The sequence below is a fragment of the Gekko japonicus genome, unplaced genomic scaffold (genome assembly GCF_001447785.1).
Source record: "Gekko japonicus isolate JY-2015 unplaced genomic scaffold, Gekko_japonicus_V1.1 scaffold1113, whole genome shotgun sequence".
Taxonomy (NCBI): domain Eukaryota; kingdom Metazoa; phylum Chordata; class Lepidosauria; order Squamata; family Gekkonidae; genus Gekko; species Gekko japonicus.
The window spans coordinates 79857-88072 of NW_015173156.1; positions in this window are offsets into that span (position 1 = coordinate 79857).

Consider the following 8216-nt stretch of genomic DNA (forward strand, 5'->3'; position numbering starts at 1 on the left):
AGATGTCCTCCGCGCTGGCATCCTCCTCGAAGTGGGCCTCTGCTCTCTGGCGGTTTGGTTGGGGTCGTCCCGATGGCTTGGACCGGCAAACCTTTGCGATGTGGCCCGAGCGGCCACAGCTGCGGCAGACCACGTTGCGGAAGCGGCAAGTCCTTCGGTCGTGCGCGTCTCCGCAGCTGGCACACGACGCGCTGGGACGCTGGCGGTCGGCGCTAGCGGTCGGCGCTGGGGCTCGCTGGGGAGCTTGGGTGCGCTGCCGGGCCCCTCCGTAGGCCCGGTGGACGTCCTGTTCCTCCGGGTCATCTGACTCGACTTGGAGGGCTGCGGTGGGGGTGATGTGCGACCGCTCCCACGCGACTGCCGCTGCGAGGGCTTCTGCTGTGGTGACTTTCTCTCTCTCCATCAGCTTCCGCCTCAGCTTCATCTCTCGCAGGCCCACGACGAAGTGGTCGCGGAGGGCATCCTCCAGGTGCTCTCCGAAGTTGCAATCCGCCGAGAGTTGTCGCAGCTCTGCGAGGAACTCCGCGGCGGTCTCCTTGGCCTGTTGATGGCGGGTGTAAAACGTTACCCTGCAGGCCAGCTCGGTGGGCTTGGGTGCGAAGTGTTGTTGCACCGCATCGATGATCCGCTCGAACGTGCAGTCGCCAAGGTCCGTGGGGGAGAGTAGTCGTCTGGCCAGGGACACCACGGCGGTGCCGCAGGAGGCCAGGAGGAACCCCCGCTTCTTGCCCTCGTCGGTCACATCAAAAAATTCCAGCGCGGACTTGGCCCCTTGTACCCAGGAGGGCCAGTCCTGCGGGTGGGCTATGTCGAAGGGCTGCAGCAGCCCAAGCCCCGGTGCGGTCGCCATTGTGCGCGTCGGAGGGGGTACGGGAGGAGCGGTTCCGTTGCTCGCTGGATCGCTCATCGGATCGGCTGCTTTGCGTCCTCCTAGTCCCTCGCGACGGCCTGGCTCAGTTGCGGCTGAATCCCACCCTCGTCGCCACTGTTATGTAGTGGGTAGCCGCATGGATGAACGACAGACAACGACGTGGTGCATAGCACGCTTTATTAGCACACAACAAGACAAGAGATAAACGGCCGGCAGGCCAACTATATACACACCTGGGGACCGCCCCTGGTCACCATTGGTGGGTTCAAATCTCCCGCCACGGATCCCATTGGTTCCCCAGAGGAGGGACTAGGATCCTAGTCCCTATTGTTGTTCGGACTGAAGCTAGGGCATATGCGCTGACCTCCGGTGGCGGTCCGCGGACACTACAGTCCCGTAAATCTGTTTGAAGTTTGATTTACTATTCCCCACATAAAGACAACTGGATGACCTTGGGCCATCTCTCAGAACTCTCTCAGCCGTACCTACCTCACAAGGGGTCTGTTGTGGGGAGAGGAATGGAAGGAGATTGTAAGATGTTCTGAGACTCCTTCAGGTAATGAAGGGTGGGGATATAAAACCAACTCTTCTTCTTCTTCTTCTTCTTTTCCTCCTCCTCCTCCTCCTCTGATTAGATGTCTCATGCTATTGGGTACACTGTTTTATACCCTGTAATCTACCTCAAGTGTCAGTGAGAAAAGAGGGCTATAAATAAAGTAAATAAATAAGTATACAGCATCTATCATGTCTACCGTTGGTCATTTTTCTTTCATATGGAAAGTCCCCAGTGTTTTACCTTTCTTCATAGGAAAGATTACTCAACATCTTGTTCATTTTGATTGTTCCTTTCTACATTTCTTTTCATCTTTATAATATCCAGGGTAGTTGCTGCCCAGACAATCATCCTATTTCCAGTTGAGTTACTCTCATGTAATAGCAAGGAATGGCACCAAGTAGAAAGAAGCAGATAGTGAGTTATGGGGACTGAGCAGCAAAACAGCAATGTTATCAAGGTCATTAGCATGGGCGGCAGGACCAAGGACAGTTCCACCACCGCACATAATAGCTGTTGCTTTAACAAAAGCCCTTAGATCCTCATACAGGTCTAATGACAGACTGAGGCCCCACCTATCTAAGCTCTTAAATGCCTCCCAACACATCTCATGTCTTCTCAGGTGTGGGGGCAGTTTGCAAGAGATCAGTCTTAGGTAGTTCATTCATTCAAAAGGGTATTCAGACTCTATAGAAAGAGTTGTCTTATAGAGTCAGGGTCAGAGTGCAGTAATGTATCTTACTTCTTACAAAGCTGTGTTGGGTGTTCTTCCTCAGTGTTCAAAATGAGCTTGGGAGCTGTGGGTCAAGGTCATTTATTAGAAGGAACTGAAATCTGTGGCACAACACTGCTAGATACAAGATAAGAAGAAATGAACTCCCCTGACTCCCTTCTACCCTTGTTGGTCTGGTTATCTATACATAAACATTCAATTTCTCTGGCCTTCTATTTAGGGGTTGGAAGAGGGGATTTTTGCCTGAAACTATGTATTTGAATATATATTCTAATTTGCTGTTTAATAGGAAATTTCATGTGTATTTGGCGGAAGGAACAATGGAGTCAAATACATCTCAAAAATACTATTTTGACATGTGTTGAAGTATTTTACTTTATCATTTCATATGAAGTAGAATGGGGGTAGGGCCAACAATTGCAATCAGATCCACACCAGTGTGTTATGCCAGTGAGTGGACCGATAAAGATTGGCTAAGGAATTCAAGGGGAGAGAATTTCATTAGCCTCTTTTGTAAAGGGCTCTGAAATGGATCCAGAATTGCCATGCTTCACCACATACAACATCTTAACGGACACTCCCTACACTTAGCAATGTTCCTCTGGGAATTCTCTTTCCCAACTAAGCATTTATTTCACGATAAACTGGGAAGATTTATGGGATCCATCCTTCCTTTCAATTGACTGCTACATAGCTTACATCTCTCTGGACACCTTGCCCACATGTAGTCACACCAAATGAATAAATGAGGTAAATCTAGTTAGCCAGCACAGAGGAGGGCAGAAGGGCAGAACTCAGAGATGTATAATACATTGTAGATACTCACAACTGGGGCCTTTTTCTCCTCTGTGGTTTGATATGCTGTCAGATTTGACCATCTAATCATCTCTATGTATTTTTCCTCAGCACAACTGTAGAAACATAAAGGTCAGTGGGGGGGGTTTCCCTTTAGACAGGAGAACATATGAGGAAATATATTATTGCACTGTGAACAATGATTGAAAATGCAGTTGATACCTTTCATTTTTAACCAGTTACCCTAAAATTATTCATATTCTTTCTCTCTGTTTTTCTCTTTCCCACTCTTAGCAGAAAATTATGAAGCTGAAACTTTTTAATCAAGAGCTGTCCTCATATCAGAATCACAGCTCCTACGGGTTTTGCCGTTTGTGGCCTGCAGTAATAAAAGGAATGAAAACGACCACATGTTGCCAGCAAGCAGAAGAATCAATAGAAGAATCTAATCCACATTGTTTTCTCTCTTTTTTTGGAATTACATTGGCTTGTGACAGAGTGGATCTCAGGGAACACCCTGACTTTACTTTTCATTCTTGCGTGTGGATCTGGAGAAGTGGTCTCAAGCCCTGACTAATTGCCTTCCAAATGCAACAGATCCCCTCCAAATGTTTTTTGTCGGCCACTGTTCTTCCATTCTCACCACAGACATTTAAGGTTCCACCTTTTTGGGTTCAGCTTGCTTGGATCATATCACATTTTGCATGAACCACCTAGCTTGGTTCAGCCATCACATCCCTCAACTATATGTCCACAGACTATGGTAATAAGCTAACTGAGCATAAAAGTAGTGTTTACACACATAGTGATTACCATGTAGTTCAGCAAAGACCTGTTCCTACCTATAGTCTTTGTGCATGCCACTCTAAGGAAAGTCTGTGCATTTTGTATCCTATCCCCCAGCTGTTAAGGAATTTTACATGTATCAAGCAAGACTGAGATTCTTATGATGGCCTTTAAATTGTGAGCCTATGTTGACAATACATTTTAGAGATGTTATATTCTTCCCTCCCCCTCCCCCCTTTAAATCTGTTCTTTGACTTGCCGATTGCTAAGCAACCTTATCTCAGTCAAGGGTCTGTGCCATGTTATCTTCCAGGAAAAAGTGTAAAAGGTTCATTTTCCTTATCTCCCTTTTAGGAATGTAGGACATACTCTGAAAGGAGGATAAAAGTGAATTATGTTTAAGAAAAGAATTGATGAACTTTCTTTTGGAATTCTGGACCCTAACCTTTTGTCTGTTTTATCCTATAAAAGAAGAACTTTGAATCTTGTTCAGTAAGCCAGCTTGATTCTAGCTTGCTAGCATCAGAATTATCATTATAATAAAATTACTTGCTTTGTTAGCCAAAAGCCTTCAGTGATTTGTTTCTCCCAGAGAGAACTCAGCGGGGGGGGGGCATCTATACTAGAAACAGAAGGGCTTCCCTTATTTGGATGCATGTTACTTTGAACTTGGAGCTTTCACTGGGATAAAAGGGAGTGATGGGGATATAGAAGGCACACAGAGACTGTATGATTATCATAATGGTCCAGCAAGTTGCTCCTGTGTACAAATAGGGCGGGGACAACAGGATGTACCAGGCCTGGGAACTTGTCCTCTGCAAGGACAGATCAAACCCAAGATTTTTAGGTTAAGGAAATTTTCTTGAAAATGCTGTCTTTGTTTCCATTACCATCTCTTACACTTCTAAAAAAAACCCATATTAAAACAGAGTTATAAATATAAATATTAACCTCAGGGGCCAACATCTTCCCAATGGAAAAGGCCAAAATGCTTTAGTAAAGGTGTACAGGTTTGAGCATCCCCAGGAAGTTCCATAATTGTAAACCCGCTACCAAGATGACAGCCACAGGTAAGATTCTCATTTGTGCTTTGTGTGTAGCTTGCAATGTGCTTTTTTCACAAGGGGGCATTCAAGATACGACACACACAAACATTCCATCTGGAATTCTACCATCCCATTCTGTGCAACATGTAGAATGGATCTAATGTAAGCAGTCCAAAGTTCTGAGATCATAAGTGGCGAGGGCATGTCATGTATTACACAGCAGACTTGTGGGTGTCATATAAATGAGTTGTGAAAGTTCTTCCCAATCTGACACTTTACCAGTTATTATAGAGACAGTAAAATTAACTTTGTTTGGACTGCATAATAGTTCATCTTATATATACTTTACTTTCTGGGATGTATCAGAGTACAGGTGACTGGATTTATCACAGTTCTCACATTTATAAGCTATTACCACTTTAATCCTGAAAAAAAATGCATTTTAAACTATTTAGTTTATAGGCAGATAAATTATACATGAATTAACTCTATTTATTCCTTAATGTAAAACTAATGGAATAATTGAATTATTGATAAGACATTTCAGAGTAATTACATAAATTTATGGCAGATGGAAATACCACCTGTGGCTATGGTGTGTGTTAGTGTGTTGTATCTTGCAAATGAAGAGAAAATGAAGATGAACCAATTGTGGGTGGATTGAAGGACTATGATTGCATCTCAGCATTGCCTAGATGACATGAGAAGGACAAAGCAAATAAGATGATGCCACACATGGCCAGAGCTGCTCATGTCTTGGTGCCTTCCATACTGGATACTCTAATGTGCTCAATATAAGGTGGCCCCTCCTGCAACTGGAATGCAGAAGCCCAGTTGCAGCAGCCCACCTTCGACCCATTTTCATTATGACCTAGTTTGTATGTCACCAAACATACCACCTTCTTCTATTACAGAACTCAATGTGGTTCAGGATTCCAGGAGGTAGATCCTAGGAGATTTCCTTTCTGAATCAGATCCATACTTACTTAGCTTCAGCAAAGTTGTATGTATCATGTATGCTCTACGCATACACTGAATCATACTAGAAAAGGCCTGAACACTGGATCCACAAAGCTCAACACAGCCCATTCATTTCCCCATATGTGTCACAGCCTGCCAGGAACTCATCAATGACCCCCTTATGTTTGTAATCCTAGGCAAGCAACAAGAACAGGGAATTCATGAAGCTCCCAGGATATCATAATACAACACCAGTGTGTTATATTTGTACTGGGTACTCTTTAGTTGTTCAGGTCAATATCATAGGAAGAACTCAAGGAAATTATCTTCTCCAAAACTCCCCGCCCCCCCGGCATTATATCATTTTACTACAGGAAAACAAACAAGAACTCAGAATGTAGCCTCTTTCAATAGATATGATGCTGCGGAACATAATGATACCTAGAAAAATTGCTTTATTTCTTCATCATTTACCAAAACAGCAAGCAGTTATCCATTTTAACGATTTCATTTAAAGTATATTAATGATGATTACTAAACTAGATAACCATCACAGAAAGGGGTGTTTTTTTTTAAAAAAAATATATCTTCAGATTTAGAGAACTTGTCTTAGTGAAACATGGAGGATGTCAAAGCTGCAACCATGATTGGTGAATGAGGTTAGAGGAAAGTCATTGCTAAAAGTGAAGTGTCAGGAAAGAAAGAATAGTCTGAGTTTGGCACAGAATTTGTACATATTAACCAATGTATATTCATATCCCAGGAACCCTCTGTGCAGCTAAATGAACCAGCGACAGCTTTCTGAAGTGATTCATAATTCTTATCATGAGTGACATACAAATGTCAATCAGCACATCATTAAGAACTTAGGGATTTAATAGAATTATTTTAAGAAAATGTACTGATCCTCCCAGGAGCCACAGTGAACATTATCCAGAGGCATTAGTGAGAGGCTGTGTCTCAGTGGCAGAGCATGTGATTGGCATGCAGAAGGTCCCAGGTTCAATCCCTGGCATCTTCGGTTAAAAGTGTTCATACATTAGGTGATATGAAAGATCTCTACCTCAGACCTTAGAAAGCCACCACCCGTCAGAATCGACAAAACTGACACTGGTCACACAAATGGCCTGATGCACTATAAGGCAGCCTCATGTGTTGAAAGAGCAAATATGAATTCTTCATGCTTTGGGTCATGGCCAAAGTGGTGAGAGGCCCTCCATGGGGAAGTGAAAAATTCTCCTGATAAAAAAAAACAATGTACATCTTCCCACAGCTTTGGATGCGCCACAAAAGTGGGTAGGAGACGAAGCATGTCACTCATGCTTCCTCTCTTGCCGCTTCTAGAAAAAGTTCAATGGAGTCAGTGTAGCTGAAGGATGATCTTGTCTGTACCTATTGAAATAGGGGCCAAAAGCGATCTGTGCTTCAGCTTGATATTAAAGAAGGAAGCATTGTTCATTGAGGGCTGTCAGTTCCCAGTTGATATCCAGCCCCTGCGAACTGAAATAGTATTGAACTTTCTCAGCCCAGTTATACATTAGGTTAATGAGACCCACTGAACTGAGCCAGCAAGACGTGTTCACACAACTTGTGATCTCACCAAGGCAAAACAGAGTCCACTGGGCATGTATTATGGCACACCAGAGGTTCAATAAACTTCCTATTAATGCTGTGTGTTTAGGCCTGAGAAACCAGCAGAGGTTGTCAAGGACCTGGCAGGTCACAAAACAATCCTGGTGGCCTTGTCTTCGTCATGACATACCAGAGTCCTGTCAGAAAAGGCTACCTGTCAGATTTTGCTCCTTTGTACATTTATGAGCATGTCCCTCCAATCTGCATTGCAACAAGGACACGAAAGACATCGTAAATCTGGATTTGCAAGCCACACGTTAAGAATCTATTTTATACAAGCCTGGCCACAGATCATTTCCATGCAATAAAATATGAATGCTTTGGATAGTATTTCTCCAGTAAAAGCTTGGCTGTTTTAGATTTGCCTTGATATGGGAGGGGGGAGAGTTCCTTTAAAATGCTTACGTTGCTCAGGACAAAAATCATGTTTTAGTTAAGCATGAAACTTCTGGAGCTCTAAGGACGGAGGTCATACTACTAAAAACAAAGAGCAGGGTAAACTAAGCAGTCGGAGAGCCCCAAGTCATCTGAACTCCTTGGTGCTGAGCAGAACTGAAACAGATAACCCTGATTCACAATCCCATTGAAAGCAAACACATATCACCAAACTCCTGAGTTGAGGCTCAGTAATGGCCATCAGCCATTTCTGCAGAAGTCAGCAGCATTACTTATTCATCACCTCAGCACTAAAGAATTTGTATAGCAATGCGTGTTTTTCTTTAAAAATTTTTAACATTAACTCCTTGTATATTCATGCTTTTCAGCTTTGCCAGAAAGTTCTATCGGACTATAAAACATTTGAATGGCTGTTTTTACAATAAAGCCATGCTACATTGCACT